Consider the following 24,390-nt stretch of genomic DNA (forward strand, 5'->3'; position numbering starts at 1 on the left):
ATTGGTTATTCTAGAGTTTAAAAAGTATAATGTTTACAATAAATTTTCTAGAAGAGTTTAACAGAAAATTTGAAAAGGGAGAAGAAAGAATCCATGAACTTTATGATAAAGCAAAATGAATTATCCAAACTGAAGAAGAAGGAGAAAGAAGATGAAATAAAAATAAACATAATTTCAGAAACCTGTGAGAATACTGCAAACACAGCAACAAAGGTGAAATAGAAGCACAGGAGGAAAAAAGAAAGAGAAAGGGGAAGAAAAATACATTAAGAAATAGTAATTCAAACTTTCCAAATATTATGAAAAACTTCAATCTACAGATTTAAGAGGCTGAATAAATCCCAAATAAAGACACAAATGTAACATCTAGACATATCAATCAGACCATTGAAAGCCAAAGTAAAAGAGAAAAACTTGGTAGCAGCAAGAAATAAATGATCAATAATATACAGCATGTACAGCATGATTAATGTCTGACATCAGAAAAAAATAGCCAAAAAACAGTGTTTTATTATATTTAAAATGATGACAGAAAAGTATTGCCGACTAAGAATTCATAACCAGTAAAACTCATCTACCAAAATGAAGGCAAAGTATATAGACATTCTTAGGAAGAATCCTGAGGACCGACTTACAAAACCGACTTACAAAAGATACTAAAATAAATCCTTTAGTCTGAAAGGAAAAAAAGGAAATAGCAATTAAAATTGATAGAAAGAAATTTTAAGATACCTGGAATTGCAATTGTGTGGGTTTTTGCAAAAAAATATATATATTCTCATTTCTTCTATTGACCTATTTAAAATAATAAGATGATATGAAGTAAAAATTATCACATTATGTTTTGGGGTTCATTAATAAATAGATATAATGTATGTTATTTATATTATAAAAGAATAAAATGGAAGGAGAATAAGGAAATATAGTAAATTTTGCCTATTTTATCATAATGTAACTATTATGGTTCTGAAGTAGATTATAACAATTTAATATACCCAGTGCAATCCTTAGAACTCAAGAGGACAGGAATGACCCATAGATCAGATTTGGCCAACCACCGGTTTTATAATTAAATTTTTATTGAAAAATAGTCATGCTTCTCCATGAATATATTTGCTGTGCCCACCTCCACACTACAAGAGATAAGCTGATCAGTTGCCATAAAGAACATACCGTCCACAAACTCTCAAGTATCTATTATGTGAGCCTTTACAGAGAGAGGTCTGCCAACCCTTATCATAGACAAACACTAAAAAATAAATAAATAAATAAATAAATAAATAAATAAATAAATAAAGACATGGACATGGCCAACACGCACATGACAAAATGCTCCGCATCACTTGCCATCAGGGAAAATAGACCTGCCCTACGATCCAGCAATTGCACTGTTGGGGATTTACCCCAAAGATATCAGATGCAATGAAACGCCGGGACACCTGCACCCCGATGTTTCTAGCAGCAATGTCCACAATAGCCAAACTGTGGAAGGAGCCTCGGTGTCCATCGAAAGATGAATGAATAAGGAAGATGTGGTTCCTGTATATAATGGGATATTCCTCAGCCATTAGAAACGACAAATACCCACCTTTTGCTTCAACGTGGATGGAACTAGAGGGTATTATGCTGAGTGAAGTAAGTCAATCGGAGAAGGACAAACATTATATGGTCCCATTCATTTGGGAATATAAAAAATAGTGAAAGGGATTATGGGGAAAGGAGGAAAATTGAGTGAGGAAAAATTAGAGAGGAAGACAAACGATGAGAGACTCTCCAAAGGACTGCAGAAGGGGAGGAGGGTGGGTGGATGGGGTGACTGGGTGATGGGCACTGAGAAGGGCATTTGATGGGATGAGCACTGAGTATTATACTATATGTTGGCAAATCGAATTTAAATAAAAACACAAAACAATAAAAAAAATCAGGATATCTACAGAAAACTTGGGAATATCATCAATGCATCTGACCTGGTAGACATTTTTAAATACTCCATCTAACAACTAAATTATAAACATTTTTTAAAAGTATACATGGAATATTCTAATAGCAGATTTTGTGCAAGTCTGGTAATAAAGTGACTTAATAAATGTAAAAAAAGATTAATGTCATGCAAAGAATATTCTATGGCAAAAAAAGAAAGGATTTAAGGGTCCACCACAGAATAAAATTGGGAAACCACAAGTCTAGAAATTAAACAATACTGTTGTGATAATACATGTGTCAAAAATAAATTACAAATTAAACTTCTAAAATATTTTCTCTTGAATGAAAATGAAACAATATATCAAGTTTATGAAATGCAGCTAGGCATTATTTAGAGAAAAATTTATATTTTAAATGCTATATCAAAAAAGCAGAGAAGTAACAAGTTACTAACTGAAGTTTTCATTTTAGGAAAGTTTAGGAAAGAACTCAACTAAGACCCAATCAAGCAGACGGTAGGAAATAATAAACTATAGAGTAGAAATTTAAAAAGAAACCAACAAGACAGGGAATCAATGAAACAAAATGATGGTACATTAAAAGGATTAAAAAAAAAAAAAGACAAATGTAGACTGTCCCTGAAAGTAAGAAAGAGAAAGGAAACATCCCTAACTTTGTATTGAAAGCAAAAAGTCTGTCAGGGACAATTAAAACAAGTGTATGCCGACAAATTAGACAATGTAGATAAAATAGAAAAATACCTAGAAAGACACCAATTATGCAAACTGACTCATTAAAGTAATAAAGTCATCTATGCAGACCTATTACTTATTATGTTTCTTGCTAGTAAAATATATATAAATAGCAATTAAAATCTCCCACAAAGAAAATCTTACCCAAGTGGCTTCACTTTGAATTCTATCAAGTATTAAAGATATAACAATAACCTCAAAATGTCTTTCAAGCTTTGTGCAGTGACAGTATCATAGCCAATGAAGTTTATCCGAGGCGCGATTATTGCTAATTCAAAATGTCTTTCAGAAAATAGTGGAGAACACTTCTCAACCTATTCTAGATTCCAGGACACTGTGATGTCAAATCAGACTAAAAGATCACAAGAAAGGATTATTATAGAATATCATTCATCTTGAACATAGACACAGAAGTCTTTAACAAAATATTAACAAATCAAATTTAACAACTTATAAAAAATGTCTATATCAAAATCAAGTGGAATTCATTTCAAGAATGCAAGATTGATTTAACATCCAAAAATCAATTAATGTAATGATTTAAGTGATAGCGACAAAATGAATGATAAAAACGCAGCTACCTTCATAGCACCAAAGAATTTTACAAAATCCGATTCATGACAAAAACAATTTCAACAAACTAAGATGAAAACATAAGATGAAGGCCATCTTTGAAAAACCTATGATTAACATCAGACTTAATAGTGCCAGAGTGAACATTTTCTCCTTAAATTTAGAGCAAGGTAAGACTATCAATTTTCATCATTTATATTCAACATTTTACTTTAGATCTGACCAATGCAATAAGGCCATAAATAAATAATAAAAGAATCCATATTGGATAGGAATGAATAAAACTATCTTTATTTGTAAATAACATGATCCCTTTTGTAGAAAATCCTAAAGAATCCACAATAAAACTAATGCAACAGGTAAACAAGTTTAGCAAGGTCATAGGTTAAAGGATAAACTTGAGTATAAATTGTGTTTCTATATAATAACATTGGACACTAAAAAATGAAATTTTAAAAATCCATTGGCAATAGCAACCAAAATTATAAAATATCTAGAAATAAAATTAACCAAAACATAAAAAACGTTTACCCTGAAATCTATAAAGCATTGCTAAGAAATATTAAAGCAGATAAAAATAAACACAGAGCTACTCCATGGTCACGGGATATAACTCTGAATATTGTTAAGAGGGCAACTCTTAGAAAACTAAATTGATTTGAGTAATTCTCAAAAAAGAAAAATAATATTCATTATTACTCTGAACAGGTTAGAAGATGGGGCTTTTATTTTAGGAGCATCCTGTATAATAAAATAGGAAATTGTGAAGAAGTAAAATGATCTAATAACTTGAGAGCCAGAACATTTTCCTTTGGATACCCTGCCCTGGATGATAAATGAAACACATGCCAATGAGATGTGGGAAGAATAAACAGTAGAGGCAAGGATGATTCTACACAGACGCGCCAAACTGAATACAGATTAATTCTTTCTGTGACTTTTTTTCTCTGTAGCCAAAATATGTGTTCGGATGTTGTTCTGTGCATTTGCAACCTGTCAATCAACACAAGCTGGCATTGCATCAGGGAGCATGTGTAGAAAGTTGGGCCAGAAGCAGAAAAGGTTATCATGTCATTTTGTAAAATTTCTTCACTTGAAAAGTGGTGTCGGTGCTAAAATTCCGAAGTTTGTGTCACTGATAACTAAATTGCCTACTCCACATTTTCTCCTTCAAATCAGCTTTAGCTAGTGGTAATTTTGATTCAAATATACTCATGTATTTGCCGTACAAGAAAGTATGGTGCTGCCGATCTCCTGAGTCACCGCCACTTCAAAATTGTGAATACAGACTACACTATAAATAACAGAGCCGAATAATCTGTAGTGATGAATTTGGACATATCACTGAAATTTCCAGGCAAGATGTGGAACACAAAGCCTTCTTTCTCCTTGACGTTTATAGGAAAATAGGAGATTAAAGAGATAAACTGAAGATTTATGAGAATTTTATACCATTAGAGACATTTCAAGCCTGGCCTGGAAAAGACCATGATGGGACAAAACAAAGGCAGAGTAACTCTGAGGCCAAGCCAAAGATGCATGGGTTTGAGTGAACATGCCCCTCCTCAGGTCAGGAGAAAAGGCACTGAAACATAGGTAATTTTTTTTTAAAGATTTTTTTAATTTATTTATTCATGAGAGAGACACAGAGAGAAAGAGAGGCAGAGACACCAGCAGAGAGAGAAGCAGGCCCCATGCAGGGAGCCTGATGTGGGACTTGATCCCGGGATTCCAGGATCACGCCCTGGGCCAAAGGCAGGCGCTAAACCACTGAGCCACCCAGGGATCCCCGAAACATAGGTAAGTATCCGTGGGCCTTGAAAGCTAAATTAATTATTTCTGCTAAGTTTTGGGCTTGCATGGTACTCATTACACTTTTTCATACCTCTGATTTCTCTCTTTGAGAATGCAGATGCCTATCCTACGCCTCTCCCACCATTCCATTTTGGAAGCAAGTGGATTGTCCAGTTTTATAGGTTCACTGATGCTAGGGTGTAAAGATAAATTATATCCCAGGTTTCTCTCATAACTGATTTAGATGATTTAGAAGACAGTATTTGGGACTTTTTGAGTTGATTATATCTAGGTAAGGTTTTAGACCTAGAGTTGATGCTGGATTTGGCTAATGCTTTTGGGGGGTTGTGATGGGAAAATGTATTTTGCACATGGGAAAAAATATGATTTTTTTTTAGGGAATCAGAAGGTAGACTGCTATGGGTTGAATTCTGTCTCCCAAATGTCCTGACCCCAACTAACTGTGAATGTGACCTTATTTGGAAATAGGATTTCACAGATGTAATCCAATTAGAACGTCATTAGATGTGCCCTAATACAATATGACTGGTGTCTTTTAAGAAGAAAAAAATACCATGCGAAGACTGGGACATTCAATGGAACACCAAGTAATGACAGCTTTACCTACTGCAGTGATATAGCTGAAAAACAGAATAGGCCAAGGATCCCTGGTCACCACCAGAAGCTGGGAAAAGGCAATGAAAAATTCTACTCAATCTCAGGAATATGGCCTTGCTGATACCTTGATTTTAGACTTTCTAGCCTCTAAAACTGAGAAAATAAATTCCTATTGTTTCAGGACACAATTTGTTGTACCTTTTTACAACAATTCTGTGAAACTATACAAGCAGTTAACTCATAAAAAGGGAAGATTCCTGGGCTGCTGTTTTCATGCTTCTTGTCAAAAAGACTGAGCCTGAAGAAATTATTAACTGTCTGAGGCACAGTTTAGAATTCTGTACCTTTCCTTAGTCTCTTACCCTACACGTACTATAACTTGTTAAAATATATTTATTGAGTGCCTATATGCTCAGCATCATGTTAGGTAATTCATATACATTCTCACTTAATAATCAACCGTTCTTGGCAGTAATTACTACTATTTCCTCTATCACAATGGAAGATCATCAAAGTTCTATTACTCGACCAAAAGAAAAGATCCATGTCAGTCTGAATTTATAGCTCGAGCTCTTAACTACGATGCTAAACTGTAATTTTCTGTTTAATTTTCTGATATATGACTTTTTAAAATACGCCAACTTTCAAAAATGTTTCCAAGAGTGAATTCATGCAAATAAAACTAAGGGGTCAAACTTGCTATACTTTTTCATAGTTTAAGTTTCTAGGACTTATATAAATTTAAGCAAGGACATAATATCATTTTTAAAAATTTATGTATTTTTAATTACTAAAAAACTTTAATGAAATATTCTCAGAAATGTGATAAATATACAATACATATGGTACTTATAAGTCTTTTTTTGTAATTTTAATTCCAGTGTAGGTAACATACAGGGTTATACTATTTTCAGGTGTAGAATGCAGTGATTTAACAAATTGATATATTACTCTGTGTTCACCATAAAAAACCTTCACCCTTTACCTATTTCCCCCATCCTTGCATCTACCTCCCCTCTGGTAACCATCAATTTGTTCTCTATAGTTAAGAGAAATGTCCATTGATAGATGAATGGATAAAGAGGATGTGGTACACACACACACACACACACACACACACACAGGAATATTATTTGGCAATAATATCATTATAATGGAATAAAACAAATGGATCTGCTTTTATCATTTTTTAAATTTTATCACCGACATTTATCTCTACTAGAAGACAGAAAATTTATTAAGTGAAACTTTACCCTATGTTTCTGAATAATTCCTTAGTTTTATTAGTACCTGAACGTTCTCTTTAATTCAGTTTATTATCTCTGAAATGATGTTTGTGAATATGTGGTAGATAAAACGTATCAACAGATTCTTCCACGTGGTTCCCTCAAGAGTTGGGATATAGCTACCCTCCATTTGAATCTGGGCAATCTCTGTGACTACTTTGGCCACCAGAATAAAGAACAAGTGCATTGTACCCATTTCTGTGCCCACACCTTAAAACACTGATAGTTTCCACTGCTTGTCTCTCTCCCTTGGATTCCTGAGGTTTGATGTAAGAACAATGGCCCAGGTAAAGACCTATATGTAAAGTCTAGTCTTTATAAAGAGGGTGAGACAAGAAGTTTAGCTTTAAGCTATTCCTACCATGGTACCAAGCATGTGAATAAAGTCTTCTTTGACTCTGTAGCCCAGCCCAGTCACCAACTGAACACATCGTGATCACAAATGCTAACAGGCCAGGCAAGATTACCCAGTCAAGCTTTGCCTGAATTCTTGAGCCACACTGTCATTGGATATAATAAAATGGTGGTTGTTTTGTTTATTATTTTCTTAAAGGTTATTTATTTATTTATTTATATGAGAGAGAGAAAGAACATATGAGTGGTAGCAGGGGAGCGAAGGGAGACGGAGAAGCAGACTCCCCTGATTACTTGGGGCTCGATCCCAGAACTCTGAGCTCATGCATGACCTGAGCCGAAGTCAGACATTTAACCAACTGAACCACCCAGGTGCTCCATGATGGTTGTTTTAAAGCACTAGATTTGAAAGGTAGTTTGTTACCTAGCAAGATAACCTGAGGGTACTCAAATATAGCTTTCAGGATAGAGTTAAAGCCATTTTCATTTTTTTTGGTTTCTATCCTAAATCTCTAACATGGAGGCCCTGTCCAGTCTGCTAATGAGACTTGTCATTTGGCCCGATCAGCAAGTAATTTGTATGTACATGACTGTGTATGTTATCTGATATAACAGTTTTATTCATAATAGGAAAAATATACAGATTTAATTTATAGTTACATCTGCTTACAAGACAGTGGCAAAACACTTTTTGTTTTTGGTGCATGATAGATTTCCAATCTGGTTTCCAAAATTTAAAAATAGTTGGTAAAAGAAAAGAAAAGCTATTTTTCATTTTCAAATGATGGGAGCAATAGCTAAATTAGAACTATTATTCCTCCTCTTGACTTCCAAAAAGAAAAAGCACAAGTATTTCCATAAATAGTTTAAATTTTTCCTCATATTTGAGTAAAAAAAAAAAAAAAGCTGTTTCTGACATTCATCAATAAATGTTTTGTTTTTTAGATTTTATCAGAGTTAATTACTTATAACACCTTATTAACTATTGTGATGATTATACTTCTTCTATCATGATATCCATTAACTCTTTATTATTTTACCACAAATTTAGTGAATGTTTTCAGTTTGGGGTATTTCCCTGGGGATACAAACTCCACAACGATCCCACAAATGATCACAGGAGAAGAGACTGACAAGTTAGGAAGCACCTGCTGCCCAGCCCGATGCGCTCCAAAGTAAGCATCTGCCTCGGGCAGGGATGGGAGGGCTGTGGATGGGCAGCCTCGGACCATACCTGTTGAAGGAGGTTGACCACATCCTACCTTTGAAAGGAAAGTCTAAAGGGGTCAGAACAAGGGAATGTAGGAGATGACACATGTTCTCCTCAACCAAACTTTCCTCAGGTTCTTAGTAGACTCTGAGCCCTTTCTTAACTAGGACCAACTCTGGGCTTCCGACCTCTAATCCTATTAGAGGTCAGTTTTAACAAAAACTCTGCTAAGTCAGTGTGGAAAGAACCTTCACCCTTGAAATCTGTTCATTCTGGATATCTGACCAAATTCCTCTGCCACACCATCCCCCAGGAGGATCTGGTCACTCCAGCCTGCCTTCAGCAAGAAGCCTGTCAGGTAGTGGTAGCCAGAAATCCCCTTTTGCCTTTAATACTTCCTCTTAGTAATTTTCCGTCCACTGGGATACATTGCTCCTTGAACATACATCCCACTTTTCCACGTTGTACTCAGAATTGGGCCCAGTTCTATACTGAGGTCTCTTTTGCAGGAGATCCTGAGTAATATCTGTTTTATTAACTTTATCTACTGTCCAGCGATGGTTTTCTTTGACAGTTGTGGTGCCCATGAATTGTTTAGAATCAGATCCAGGGACCTCTTGCCCAGGATCCCAAATGGGCACCTTTCTAAAGGTCTGTTTTCACTCTTGGCTGACTGATACGGGCTTTGCTGATGAGTCTCACTCCCGAGCCAGGGCTCTGGATGGTGATCCATTTAAGCACAGTGGGACATTCTTAAAATAATCTGATCTTTAAGAATCTCAGTGTAACGTACAAGCAGCACTGGAGACCCAGATTAACAGAGGCTGGGGTAGCCCTAAACTTCTGTTGGTAAGTGGCTCAGAAGTTCGGTTGGAGCCCCCAGTTCCTCTGTTCATAAGCACAAGGGCACCATTACTTAAGAAAAAAGAGCCTCTTGGAGCGACAGCAACACAAGATAGCAGCCACCACGGGCTCGGAAGTAAACGTCCCTCACAATTTTCGACTGTTGGAAGAACTGGAAGAAGGCCAGAAAGGAGTAGGAGAAGGCACAGTTAGCTGGGGTCTAGAAGATGACGAAGACATGACACTTAAAAGATAGACAGGGATGATAATTGGGCCTCCAAGAACAATTTATGAAAATCGAATATCCAGCCTTAAAATAGAATGTGGACCTAAATACTCAGAAGCACCCCCCCTTTGTAAGATTTGTAACAAAAATTAATATGAATGGACTTAATAGTTCTAATGGAGTGGTGGACCCAGGAGCCATATCAGTGCTGGCAAAATGGCAGAATTCATATAGCATCAAAGTTATCCTCAAGAGCTCCGGCACCTAACGATGTCTAAAGAAAACATGAAACCCCCTCAGCCGCCCAAAGGACAGAGTTACAGCAATTAGTCAAAAAAAAGAAACCACAGGCCCTCCCCTCCCCGCCCCATTCGATTTCCGCAGTCATTTTCCACAGTAGTACATTTTCTAGACACGTCTTGTAGGCCTCAAAAGTACTGGAAAGGAAGCTTCCATTCAAAGGCAATTTATCTTAAGATACTGTAAACAATACTAATTTTTTGTCCATTTGAAATACATAAGTTGTGCTATAACAAATCATCCTGTCAAGTGTAATGACTGTCCACATAGTTGAACTTCTGGGACCAAGAAAGTATATTTAAATTGATTCCCATCATAACCGGCGGGGGGCGGGGGGGGCACATCTAACTCAACTGTGAAAAGACACATCCCACAATCACCTTGCTGCTGATTCCAGGCCTGGGGTCTCTGCCTTCTCCTCTTCTCCTCCTACTGGCTACCTTCCTCCCTCCCTCCACCCAACCCTCCATCCCTGCAGCAGTCCTCCAGCTTGGGGGTGGCTTTGTAGAATAGGCGTGAAGGTTTCAGGTCGCTGCCTGTGGGACTACTGCTGGGTGTGCAGGGGTGCTCCAGCTGCACCCCCGGTTTCTTTTTTTTTTGAGTCTTAAATGATGTCCTCCTCCCTCCAAGCCATCATCCTTTCTCCACTTCCCATGACTACCTTCAGCCGAAGCATAGATTGTAATGCCCTCTGCTCCCCTCTGAAATTGGCCTTTGGTGAGCAATTCAGGGCTTTCCCCATATTTTCTCCCCCACCTCAATCGAGGGGTGCTGCTTTTTCCTTCCTCCTCAAGTCCCTTTTTGCACCATCACCTCCTAATGCTTCCTTGCTTTGGCCAGAAGCCATCAGGTAAGGCTGGAAAGAGTCTCTGACTTCCCTCGTTTAGTTTGGAACCACATTAACTCACTCTCCACCAGCCTAGGAGTGCATATTGGGTCTTCAGCCCTGCCACCCTCTGCTGTCATCATCAGCTGATGCCATTTTTTTAGCTCAGGTTTTGATAAAGTGAAAAGAAGAGTCACCAGGGGTACTCAGACCTGCCAGCTCTCAAAGTGCTTGGTGATAAACTTGGAGAAAGGCTACAGAAGACACTTGTAAGCACACGCGATCCCTCTGAATGAATTGTTTTCTTTTCCTGTAATTGCTTTTGCTTTTAACAATTGAAGAAGTTTTAAACAGGGTTCTCATGTGGTGATCTTACAATCCATTTGGGTCTAGTTTGGAATCTGACAACTGGAACAAAAAGAACCTTGGATTCGGTGCATACTTTGGTTTTGGTGCTGCTGCGTCTCATGGTCCTCAGCAGGGATGGAGAAAGAACTCAGTGTGCGCAGCAGGTCCCCGAAATTGGCGGGCTTGACTTCCTGGAAAATTGCTGCATTTTTCCACTTTTCTGTTCAGGACCACTAAATGCTGAGATGTGGATGCATACTGAAATAAAAGCGATTCATTGTGAAAAAAAGAAAAGAAAAGAATAAAGAAAGAAAAGAAAAGAAAAGAAAGAAAAGAAAAGAAAGAAGAAAAGAAAAGAAAGAAAAGAAAAGAAAAGAAAAGAAAAGAAAAGAAAAAAGAAAAGAAAAGAAAAGAAAAGAAAAGAAAAGAAAAGAAAAGAAAAGAAAGAAAAGAAAAGAAAGAAAGAAAAGAAAAGAAAGAAGAAAAGAAAAGAAAGAAAAGAAGAAAGAAAAGAAGAAAAGAAAAGAAAAGAAAAGAAAGAAAAGAAAAAAAGAAAAGAAAAGAAAAGAAAAGAAAAAAGAAAAGGAGCCCCTTGGCTGACTGAACCCATCTCGTGAACCTCTGCTGTCTGTTTCTTTTCTGATCAGCACATTTTTACTAAGGATGGTATGGAGTGTAAGTAGCCTCTTTGGGAAACCTAAAATTTCCTTAAAATGGCTCCTCTAAAGTCTCTCCCTTCCCCCACATCTGCTCCCTCTTCCTTCTTTATCCACCTTACTCTTCCCTTTAGCATCCTGGAATTCTTTGATGAGGTCCCCCGTTCAGCCCCCATCCTGCATCCTTCATCCATGCTCTCAGCCACGCAGATCCCTCCAGCCCCCTGAATCTGCTCCCCTCATCAGGATCTCTCCAGGCGCCTGGAGACCCCCAGAAGCAACCCCCTACTCTGAAAGGGGGAGGAAAGGTGAATTAGAAGTAGACTGGACAGTTTGTCCACTCAGATGAGGCCTGGAGACAACCAGACAGCTGCTGGATGTGCCCTCCACCTCTCACCTAAAAATGCACAGTCCAGAGCCTCCGTGAGGCTGGCTCACAGCCAAAGAAAGTCTTACAAGCCTCTTCTACAGAGGTGCCTGGATGGCTCAGTGGTTAAGCATCTGCCTTTACCTCAGGTCATGATCTCAGGGTCCTGGGATGGAGCCCTGTATCCCGCCCCCTGATTAGTGGGAAGTCTGCTTCTCCCTCTCCTTCTGCCATTCCCCACCTTGTGTGCTTGCACACTCTGTCTCTGTCAAATAAATAAAAATGAAATCTTAAAAAAAAAAAAAAGCCTCCTCTACAGATATTGGTAAAAAAAGCTTTAGCCCTCACATTGAAGAGATAATCTCAGTTTGTTCCATTTGCCAAAAGTTGAGATAAACTACATAAAGTGCAGCAAAGATGAGAGTATATCACTAGGTTACCTGACTCATGGCTCAAATTTTAGAATAAAAGCTGTAAGAATACCATTTGCATCTATCATTATGTTCATGGGCATCGAATATGTATGTTATATATACATGATAGATTCTTACCTCTGGGCAATATTACCAAAGTGTTTTACAAAACGAGTTAAAGGAGTTCTATTCAAACTGGCTTAGAGATAAATGAGCACTTACATAAATTAATTATTCCTGAGATTCCAAAAGTATAGAAATTAACCCAAATGCTTTCCAAGTCCACATAACTTTGGAAACCTTGAGTGAGTAATATTAGGTTCATAGTTACTTCAATAAAAATAGCTGTATCTTCTGAGTTAGCATTAAGTACAATATAAGCATATATCTTTAATCTATTTGGGTTTACTAGCAAAATAAACTTATTTGTAAATGTCTACTAGATGTTTAATATTATGAAAAGTATAAATTCAACTTATGAAGAAAAGAATAATATAGAGTAAAAAATGAATTGCTTGATATGTTACTTTATTCATATGAGATAGCAATAAGACAAAAGTCCATGTATTTAACTTTTAGGTTTTTGTATTTGTGACACTAATATACATATGCTGTAAAAGTAGTTAGCTGGGAAATAGCTTGAGATGATGGCTAAGTCTGTTTAATATTATACTTAACAAAAAATACATGCAAAAAAAATAGCCAGTTTCCAAAGTTCTTTGGTAACTTGAACCCTTAGACCTAGGCTAAATTAGGTTAGGTAACATTCAGTTAGAACCTAGCTCATTGCAAAGTAAGATAAACTCTTACAGCACCGATTATTGAACATAAGTTTAAATTAAATGCTTTTGGCATATTATCTTTATACCATAAAGAGAAGTTAAATATATTTAAGCCTGTTAATAAACATGTTCTTTTTGCTGCATTGAAAACTATACTATAAAGAACAATAAACTTCTAAAAAATGTGAAATGGTATCAAATTCGCTAGTATGCTACAGAATGCTGATATGTTGTAGACAGTTCAGAACTCCCAATTTTCTGTGGAAAAGTTTACTAATGGTTAGAAAGCATGACCAATATATGAAGATAAAACTACCAAAAATAGTAAGGGAAACAATTTTGCATGAAAGCTATGCAAGGAAAATAAGCGGTATTTGAAGGATATATTTTCATTAAGGGGAAAAGAGTCAATTTGTCCTAAAGTTAGCTTGACTGGGTATTTCAGAATGAGACAGAGGAAAATAAAGAAAAAAATACTAACTAAACAAATTTATAGAAAGTTTGAAGAAAAAAAAAATATGTGTGGTCAATCTGGCTAAGATCTGAATGGATTTTCATAAGCTTAATTTTTTTATATTCAATATCAAAGTACACTAGTTCAAAACACGAATTTGCTTTTTTTATTCAGTTAAAATGACAGAATTTTCTTGGATTACTGGCCTGCTCTTTATAACGATTTGTAAAATATTTTTACCTTTTGAGTAACCTCCATAGAACATGAAGATTATGTTTTTATAAGACTACTTTCTTATCCTTTATGTTAACCTTTTCCACATCTTCCATTACTTAAAATAGTAATCACTTTCACTTTTAAAGAGGTAAGATTTTTTACATTTAACAGACTTGTCTTCCCAAAATCAAATCCTAAATAAAATCATATTCTTAAACTAACATTGACGTCATCTAGAGGGTTCCTGGAAAATCTCAAAAGATTTATTCTTCCACCTTGTAAAAAGAGATATGTTAAAAATAATTTGGTTTATTTGATATGTTGAATGACATGATAGATACTGTCAAATAAGAAAAGATGTTTTAACATTTACCAGGTTGAATTAATATAGATAAATATTATTAATATCCATATTCTAGAAATTGTGTGAAGTTCATTGAATTCTTCAGTATCCTTACTATTCATGGTATGTCTTGGTATAATGTTATCAGTCATAAATTCAGTTATTATTTAAAATGTTGTATATGCCACAAAAATAACTACATTTTTTTGTCAAATGCACTCTCATCAAATCTTTAATCATGGCCATTTTAAGCCTTTTGTCATTCACACTTGTTATTTTACTTTGATGTTTTCCTAAAAGCTCTTGTCATCTGCTATAGGCCACAATGCTTTGTGATAGTGTTGCCTAAATAACTCTGAGTCTATACCACTGGACTGAGTTAGAATTTCCAGAATTCTAGTGGAAAAACTGACAGATTCAAGAAACTGATAACCTAAAATCAAGAAGAACAAGAATTAACTACATAGGACTGAATGAAGTGATAAAGGAGGACTATGGTTTTACTTGGTACATTGATGGTACTTTAATGACATAGTCTCTGGATGTAAAAAACTTCCTTCCCCTTTTCTCTTCACTATAAATAATTTATAGCAATGTTATAGATCATACCATTATAAACAAAAAGGAAACATATTTTCTCCCTTCATACTCTGCCAAAATTTGGAAATTTTTATTGAGTATTCTTATTTTCATGATAACATAACTATTTGCCCAAATTGAATGAGAATTGGTTTTCTGGGTTACACAACATAATTTGAAACATTGGTTGTATAACTCAGGCTTTGATGGGGGTGTCATATTTGAGAACAACATGCATAAATCAGTTTCAGGAACTAGGTTGACTTTATGGAACTAATGCTTACAAAGCCCTTTTAGAAAAACTAGATTGATACCTGGTCTAAAGGATTTCCAGCCTTGGAGGTAAGTGAGGAAAGTCATTTCCTGGCAGGCCCAGGAAGGGGTATTTTGGGGACCTAGAGGAGAAAAGAATTCACTTAAATCAATAGGTATGAAAAGTGAAGTCTGGTGGTGATTCTTGGCTTGGCTTCCTAGACTCTAGGGACTTCTTAGGGTCTAATACGACATTTCTTTTGAAACGCTCCTGCAAAGCAGAGTAAATAAAGGCCTATGTGGTCAGTTAACAGTCTTGCTGCACTTATGTAAATAATTAGGACAAATCTAGGAGACCAGATTTGTTTTGTAAATAGAATCAAAAGGAGGACACTGTAGAGAGAAATTTTATGTTTGAATGGAAAAACCATAGTGAATCTTGGTGAGTTCTAAATTTTCTAGCTTCCTCCAATATGCGGCTACAACCCTCAAATTAGTGCTTGCAAATTTTCTTTTCCACCTTATTTACCTGGTGTAACTGAGAACTAAAACCTGACTTCCCAGATTTTTACTGAGACTGTCTAAGAATTCTATGAGCTGAAGCTGGAAGTTTCCACGCTTTACTTCAGTAACCATGACTCCTACTGATGCATATTCCATCAACAGAGATTTTCAGATTTCAAACCAGATAATCTGTCCACTTGTCAGCGCTGTCCTCACTCCACCATCAGACGATACTTCCAACCCAGCATCTATAAATCTTTTCGGCTGGCTACTCTCTCGGCTCAGGAACTGGGTTTTCAAACACTAATCTTTTTTTTTTTCTTTCTTTTATTTCCATAGAAATTCCCCTCATTAAATGCTTGGCTGCTCACAAACATCCTCTATCACCAAGTCCCAACAGTTCTGCTAGCCCTTAATGAACAAAAAGCAAGTGAACGGGAATTACTGACATAATTTTTTCAAGTGAAAGGAGAACATTTCTTCTTCCTTTGAACAGGAGTAACTGCCAAAGATACCCACCTTGACCAAATTTTATTCAGGTTCTTATGAGCTCTAGTAAGTCCACAGTTGGGCATCTATCTCTGTCCTATAGAGCCATGTCACAGAAGAATTCTGCTAAGTCAGTTCAGAGAAAAACCTTACCCTCAATATCTGATCACCCTCGATAGCTGATCAAATTCCTCATCTCTTCAGGTGATGTCTGGTTACTTTAGCCTGCTGTCACCAAGGGCCCTGTCGTGTCTGGAGCCAAAATCCCCCAGTAATTTTCCATTCACTCTGCTCCTTGGCTATAAACCCCCAGTTGTCCATGTTGTATTTGGAATTCAGCCCAGCTCTATACCGAGATCTCCTTTCCCTTACTGCAATATTCATGACTATAATCTACTTTTACCACTTTAACAACTGTCCACCTCTAGTTTCTCTTAACAGGGAATGTGCACTAAGCAGAAAAAAGAGTGAGCAGCAGGGAGGAGCTAAAGCATAGGAAATCATATCAGGGATCCATTGTGAGGATTGCAGGAAGAAGTCAGGTAGAGGGGGAATGCAGCAAAGATTTGAAAGGAAAAGATTTTCTGATTATGAAACTATTTTGTCACTGAAAATAAAGCAAAAAAGGAAATTCACTCCCAATCCCACTATGCAGAGATCACCACTAGTATCACATTAAAAGTACTTATTTTCAGCAGAGTTTCAAAATACAGTTTTTAGTAATGAATAGTATATAGTATATCGCATTTTTATTTTTTCATTTTTTTAGTTTTTTTTTTTAATTTGAGACAGAGAAAGTACGTGAATGGGGGGAGGAGTAGAGGGAGGTAAGAAGCAGGGAGGGAGGGGGAGGGACAGAATCTCAAGCAGACTCCATACTGAGCACAGAGCCCAACATGCTCATGACTGAGATCAAGACCTGAGCCAAAACCGAGTCAGGGTCTCTACCAACTGAGCCATCCAGGTTCCTCGTTTTATTTTCTTTTTAATAGAGAAAATATACTCTTTATTTTTACAATTTTCTTTCTTTTCTTTTTTTAACATAATATTTTTAAATTGTATTTTTCCATGTCAGAAAATATTCTCTAGAAAATAACTTTATAATCTCTACATTATTATTTTTTAATTAAGAGATTTTTTTTTCAGACAATTTAAAGTTCACAGCAAAACTGAAAGACAGAGAATTCACATATACTCCTTGTCCCTATACATATATACCTTCCCGCAACAGCAACATCTCCCACTCAAGTGACACATTTGTTAAAACTGATGAGCCAAATTGACACATCATAGTCACCCCAAAGCCCAGTATCCATTATACTGGACTCTTGGTTTTGTACTTTCTTTGGGTTTGGACAAAAGTATAATGACCTATTTCTATGATTATGGTACCATACATAGTATTTTCATCATCCTAAAAAATGCATTGTCTTCCTTCCATATTCATTTCCTCCCCAAAACAGCTCACAACCACTGAGGATTTAAGCAGCTCCATACTTTTGCCTTTTCCAGAATGTCATACAGTTGGAATTATGCAATATGTAGCCTTTTCAGATTGATTTCTTTCACGTAGTCATTACTAATGTGCATTTATTTACTTATTTATTTTTTAAAGACTTTATTTATAGAGACACACAGAGAGAGAGAGGGAGGCAGAGACACAGGCAGAGGGAGAAGCAGGCCCCATGCAGGTATCCTGACGTGAGACTCAATCCAGGGTCTCCAGGATCACGCCCTGGGCTGCAGGCGGCCCTAAACCACTGCGCCACCGGGGCTGCCCACTAATGTGCATTTAAAGTTCTTCCATGTCTTTTCATGGCTTGATAGCGCATTTCTTTTTCGCACTGAATAATGATTCATTGTCTGAATGTACAACAGTTTATTTATCCACTCTCCTACTGAAGGATGTCTTGGTTGCTTCCAAGTTGGTAAATAAAGCTGCTTGAGATACTGTGATTTATAAGAAAAATACGTATTTGGTCATTCAAATAACCAAAATATATTTGTCATATATATTTGGTCTTCACCTACATTTCCTGGCTCACGGGTCTGAAAATCCTTGGAATTTCCTAAATTCTGAGAGTAATAAAAGTGTCTTTTGTTATGTTATAATGAGGTAACTTTTAGAAAGCACCTAAAATGAGGGCTCATTGCTCTTGTAATGAATCATGCAATTAGAAGGTTGAAACTTTCAGTCCCACCCCACCCCAGCCTCCACCAAGGGAAGAGGGGCCAGAGGTTGAACCAACCCCCAATGGCCAATGATTTAATCAATCTTGACCATAAATGAAGCCTCCATAACATCCCAAGAGGAGTGGATTCCTTGGAGGAGACACTGGAGGTGCTGGAAGAATGGTGCACCTGGAGAAGTCATGGAAACCCTGTGTCCTTTCCCCATACCTTGCCCTATGCATCTCTTCTGTTTGAGTTATGTCTTGAGTTATTTCCTTCCATATTTTATAAGTAACTAGTGATCTAGTAAGCAAAATGTGTCTCTGAATTCTGTGACCTGATCTAGTAAAAAAACTGAACCTGAGGTTTTGGAAATCTTTGATTTATAGCTAGTCAGTCAGAAGTATAGATAGCAGCTGGAACTTATGACCAGGGTCTAAAATCCAAGGAGGCAGTTTTGAAAGCCTCCAGTCTGTAGCTGGTCAGGCAGATGCACAGGTAACTATCTTAGCTGGCAGCTGGCATCTGCAGTGGGAGGTCGCCTTGTGATACTGAGCCCTCTACCTGTGGAATCTGATGCTACCTCCAGGTAGATAGTGTCAGAATCTAGTTGAGTTATAGGACACACAGAGAGCGTCCTGAGAATTGTTTGTTGTAGGAACCCTCCCTCCCACACAAGAAATTGAATTTCAGAACTAGAAGACGGCTGTACACATCCCTGTGCAGGTTTTTGTGTGAACATAAGTTTTCAACTCCTTTGGGTAAATATTAAGGAGTGTGACTCCAGAATCATATGGTAAGAACGTGTTTAATTTTCTAAGAAACCGCTAAACGGTCTTGAAAATGTGCGTACCATTTTTCCATCACCATCGGTAATGAATGAGAGTTCTTATTGCTCTATATCCTCACCAGCATTTGGTGTTGTCAGTGCTTTGGATTTGGGCATTCTAATGATATCTAAAAACATATCTTATTGTTTTAATTTCATTTCCCTGAAGATAAATGAGGTAGAGCATATTTTCATACACTCGCTTGTATTTGCCACCTGCATATCTCCCTTGATGAGGAGTTGGTAGACATCTTTAGCTCACTTTTTAATCAGATTGTTTGCTTTCTTTTTGTTGAGTTTTAAGAGTTCTTTGTATATTTTGGCTTCTCAGATTTTGGTCCTTTATCAGATGGGTCTTTTGAAAATATTTCTACCCATTCTGTATCTTGTCTTCTCATTCTCTTGTTTTCCACAGAATTTTTGAATTTTAATGAAGCCCAATTTATCAATTTTTTTTTTCATGGAGTGTACTTTGGTGTCGTACCTAAAAAGTCATTGACATACAAATACTTCTAGGTTTTTTCCTATGTTATCTTCTAAGAGTTTTATAGTTTGGGATTTTACATTTAGGTCTATGATTCATTTTGAGTTAATTTTTGTGCAGTTGTGTGAGGTTCTGTGTCTAGATTTATTTTATTGCTTATTGCTATCCATGTCATTCCAGCACTGTTTGTTGAAAAGACTATTTGCTCCATCATATTGCTCTTGCCCTTGTGACAGAGCTCAGTCTACTATGTTTATAGGGGTGTATTTCTTAGCTTTCTATTCTGCTCCACTGATTTTTTTGAATAATTTTTTAAGCAATATGACACTGTCTTGATTACCGTAACTTTCTAGTAAGTCTAGAAGAAGACACATAGGGTTAGTCCTCCAACTTCATTCTTCTCCTCCAATATTATATTGGCTATTCTGGAACTTTTGCCTCTCTATATAAGCTTTAGAATCAGTTTGTCATATTCACAAAATAACTTGAGATTTTTATTGAGATTGCAACTTCATCTATAGATCAAGTTGGAAAGAACTAACATCTTGACAATAGAGTCCTCCTACCCATGAATGTAGAATATCTCTCCATTCATTTCTTCTTTGATTTCATTCATCAGTCTAATAGTTTTCCTTATATAAACCTTGTACATAATTCATTAGATTTATATGAACAGCTTTAAGGGTGAGGTTGCTAACGTAAATAGTGTTATGTTATGTGTTATGTTTTTAATTTGAATTTCACTTGTTCACTGCTGATACATAGGAAACCAACTGACTTGGATTTTAACCTTGAATCCTGCAGCCTTGCAATAAATACTCACTAGTTCCAGGAGTGTTTCTGTCTATGCTTTTGGACACCTGCTCATGTTATCTGTGAATACAGACAGTTTATTTCCTCCTTTCCAATTTGTTTATATTTATTTACATTTCTTAGCTTATTGCATTAGCTAGAGCTTCTACTGCAATATTGGAAATGAGTGCTGAAGGAAGACATCTTTGTCTCATTCCTTGATCTGAATGGCAAAGCTTTGAGCTTCTCACTAGCAAATGTGATATTAATTATAAGTTGTTATTATTGTGTGTTTTGGGGGGAAAATATTCTTTATCAAATTGAGGAAGTTTCCATATATTCCTAGTTTACTGAGAATTTTTTTCATGAATAGGTGTTGGATTTTGCCAAATGATTTTCTGTATCTATTCACATTGTCATGTGATTTTTCTTTTTTTAGTCTATTTTTAGGATGGATTACATTAATTTATTTTATTTTATTTTTTAATAAATTAATTTTTATTGGTGTTCAATTTAGCAACATACAGAATAACACCCAGTGCTCATCCCGTCGTGTCCCCCTCAGTGCCCGTCACCCATTCACCCCCACCCCCCGCCCTCCTCCCCTTCCACCACCCCTAGTTCATTTCCCAGAGTTAGGAGTCTTTATGTTCTGTCTCCCTTTCTGATATTTCCCACACATTAATTAATTTTAAAATGTTGTACCAGCATTGCATACCAGGGATAAATTTCACTTGGTTGTGGTATATCATTTTTCATATATATTGTTGAATTCTACTTGCTAATATTTAGTTAAGGTTTGACACCTATGTTCATGAGAGATAATGATCCCCACTTTTCTTGTTATATCTTTGCATGCTTTTGGTATTAGCATATCACTGGCCTCATAAAATGAGTTAGGAAATATTTCTTCTTTTCCTCTTTACTGAAAAAATAATCATACAGAATTAACATAATTTCGTTCACAAATGTTTTGTAGAATTCACCAGTGAATTCATCTGGGCCTAGTGCTTTCAGTTTTGGAAGGTTATTAATTATAGGTTCAATCTCCTTAATAGATTTAGGTCTGTTCATATTGTCTCTTTCAGATGTCACTAAATTACTTTTGCTGCTATGCTGGTAAATATTGAGGCAAATATTTGACAAGTAACATTCTGAAAAAGAGACACCGTGATTTGTAGCACCTGAAAGTTTTTCTTATATAAGTATTCTCACTTTGGCCAATTCCAAGCTACCGACGTGATGTCATTGAATGTAGCTTTAGGAAGAAATGCACAGAATAGATTCTTGTAAGCTAGCATAAGTCAACTAAAGTACATCATTGAGTTTATTCTAAATAGTATAGCTAGACAAAATTTGATTTCACCTTTTTTGTTGTTGGGTACTTAGATAAATTCACATGTATTTCTCCTTAGACATAAAATATGTCACTCTAGCCTCTAATTCTGAAAGGAAGAATACTGGATAAAACTTGCAAGGGGTAGTGACCATTATCAAGAGTCTGGAGAAAACAAACCAATTTTAAATCATTAATAACATTTTTGCTTCTTCTTCTATTTTGTCAAGGACTGCACTGAATAGGTGCACTTTTTATAAATAATGTTTTAAGTAACAATAATTGTGAATGGATTTAGGGGACACATGGGGAGACAATGGGACAAAGGAGTAGCAGGGAAAAGGAATAGCTAATGTCTACTCAGCAAGAGAAGAACAATCAACCAGTCATTCAACAGTAGCACACCCATTCAACAAATGTTTATTGAGTGTGTACTATGTATTAGGGATTGTTTTGGGTAGTACTGATGCAATAATTAGCTAACAGAAAGAATTATTTATTATATATAAGCATCCATTGTAGTAGAGGAGACAGATAATAAATAAGATCAATCAGTAGTATATGTTACAAAGTTCTCAGTGTTACTGGAAAAAAAATAGCTAGAGGAGAAGACCATAAATTGCTCCATCTGGCAGAGGTCTGACTGCAGCTTTAGATCAGGGAGGGAGGGGTAGCAGCATGTACCACCTCAAAATATTCCTCTTTGTTCTAAGGAGTATTTTGAGCTGATTATTTCAAGAAAAAGTAGGCTCCAGAGAAGCTATAAAAACAGAGTAGAAGTTACCCTTTTGTAAGAGAAGTTCACGTTGGAAACAAGATCTGTACCAGGGAGAGATCTATTAACAGAGATAGCTGATTTGCCTGAGGGATTTATTTACAAGGCACTTATCAAAGATTCCTCTTCCCACCTTCCCAGGAATTGCTTTAGCCCCTTTGAAGCCCCAGACCCCTACTTGCTTCCCTAGTTCAGTATGGCATATAAACCTCAATCATCTGGCTGCCTTTTCGGTCTTCTATCTTTATGAGGGCTCTGCTATATACATACATAATTTAAAGGGTGTTTTTTTTTCTTCTCTTGTTAATTTGTCTTTTATTGCAGGATGTTTTAGCCAAGAACCAAGAATGGTAGAGAGGAAATTATTTTTCCTTCTCTACAGAGATCAGACCATGCTCACTGAGAGTCGTCCTTGAAAAATCACCGCACGTATCCTCAGGCCCCATTCTTGCCAAACACCTTAGAAACACTTAGAAGTGATTTTTTGCTCTTTTATTGCAGTGACTATTATAATCTGAATTGACGACATTGGTGGAAAGAAAAAAGTACAAGTCAGGTGACAAGAAAAATTAGAGGTGATATGGCAGGTAGATAATCTGCTTGAAGATAATTGCAGATAAATGTAAGAGCAAAATTTCTAGAAGCCCTCCCCAGTCACAGCAGCTAATACCACTGAGATTGTAATTAAAAGTGCCTCACATCTGCTACCTGGAAAGAACAGAAATATTGCCACCTAGATTTATTTTAGAGGTTTTCCTGTGAATTTTGTCTGATTTTTGTTGTGTCTGAAAAGTTTGATTTGCTTGGGCATTATAAGCACAAAATGAAACGCTTAGTGGGATTTTTGTGGGACATTTAAATCTGTCTAAAACATTTTCATGCAGCAACTACTGATTGAGAACCTGCCCCGTGACAATCCCCCTAAAGGTCTGTGCCTAAATCCTAAAATGCAGAGGATCAGGACCTGGAGCCATGTACACTACATCATCAGATGTCTTCTAGGATAAGACTGGGGACAAGCAAAGCAGTAGGAAAGCAGAATTTCCACATGTGCATTTTGAAAACATCAGGCCAAAGACGTCAAAGTTACTGTGTGCTTTCTTGGTCTTTGACAAAAAGAGAAAGTTGAAAAGGAAAGAGAGAATGTTGCTCAGCTGCAGATTTTCATCCAATGAAGATAAGACAAGAATATAACTAAGGAAATATATTTTGAAAAGTCAAAGGAATACAAATTACAAATTGTTAAAGGGAAGGCCAAAAAGTTTCACAAATTTTAACAACTGGAAGGGTAGTTCCAGAAACTGATTAATTTCACACTGAGCTAAGTAAACAAGCCCATTTGAAATAAAATTCCACATCAGAAATGGAAAGACCTGAAACAACCAGATGGCCTGCAATTGTATTTCAACTAAACTTATTTTCTTAATGGCTTAAAGGTAAATTTAAAGTTAAATTAGGTTCAGAATGCAATTGGAAGTTAAATGGTGTGTAAATTAATAGTTCAATTTTTAAAGTAATAGCATTAGTTTCGATTTTTGAAATAAACTGGTGAAAAACCACATATGTGCAAAATAAGAATGTTTTCAACTTTGTAAAACTTCATTAAAATTGCTCACACCAAAACATAACAAGCAAACTAATGAAAGGGAGAAAGCAACAATACTAAGTACAAAATAATGCAGCACTTTAACATCTCTTAGGAAGAGACACATTTAAAACAAAATAAAAAGATGAATGTAGTTAACGGCAGAATGACGTTTTATGTCTTTTACAAAAGAATGAAAACTAATTGATGAAAGAATAAGCAATGGTTAATGATATATATTTATTGGTAAAATCAAATTTATTCTTCTGTTTTTTCTACTGCTGTTTACTACATAAGAGTACAACATTT

The 24,390-nt window shown here is 36.2% G+C and overlaps 1 protein-coding gene and 2 pseudogenes across 4 annotated transcripts in view; 2 read left to right on the forward strand and 1 right to left on the reverse strand.

Annotated features, from left to right (window-relative positions):
* The window catches only part of SNTG1 (syntrophin gamma 1), a 791,929-nt gene that overhangs the window by 608,469 nt on the left and 159,070 nt on the right, over positions 1–24,390 (reverse strand). The window lies entirely within an intron of this gene.
* On the forward strand, positions 2,887–3,013 carry LOC121499222 (annotated as a pseudogene).
* Positions 3,334–9,909, forward strand: LOC121498638 (annotated as a pseudogene).

Source organism: Vulpes lagopus, chromosome 9 (genome assembly GCF_018345385.1).
Source record: "Vulpes lagopus strain Blue_001 chromosome 9, ASM1834538v1, whole genome shotgun sequence".
In the NCBI taxonomy this organism is placed as follows: Eukaryota; Metazoa; Chordata; class Mammalia; order Carnivora; family Canidae; genus Vulpes; species Vulpes lagopus.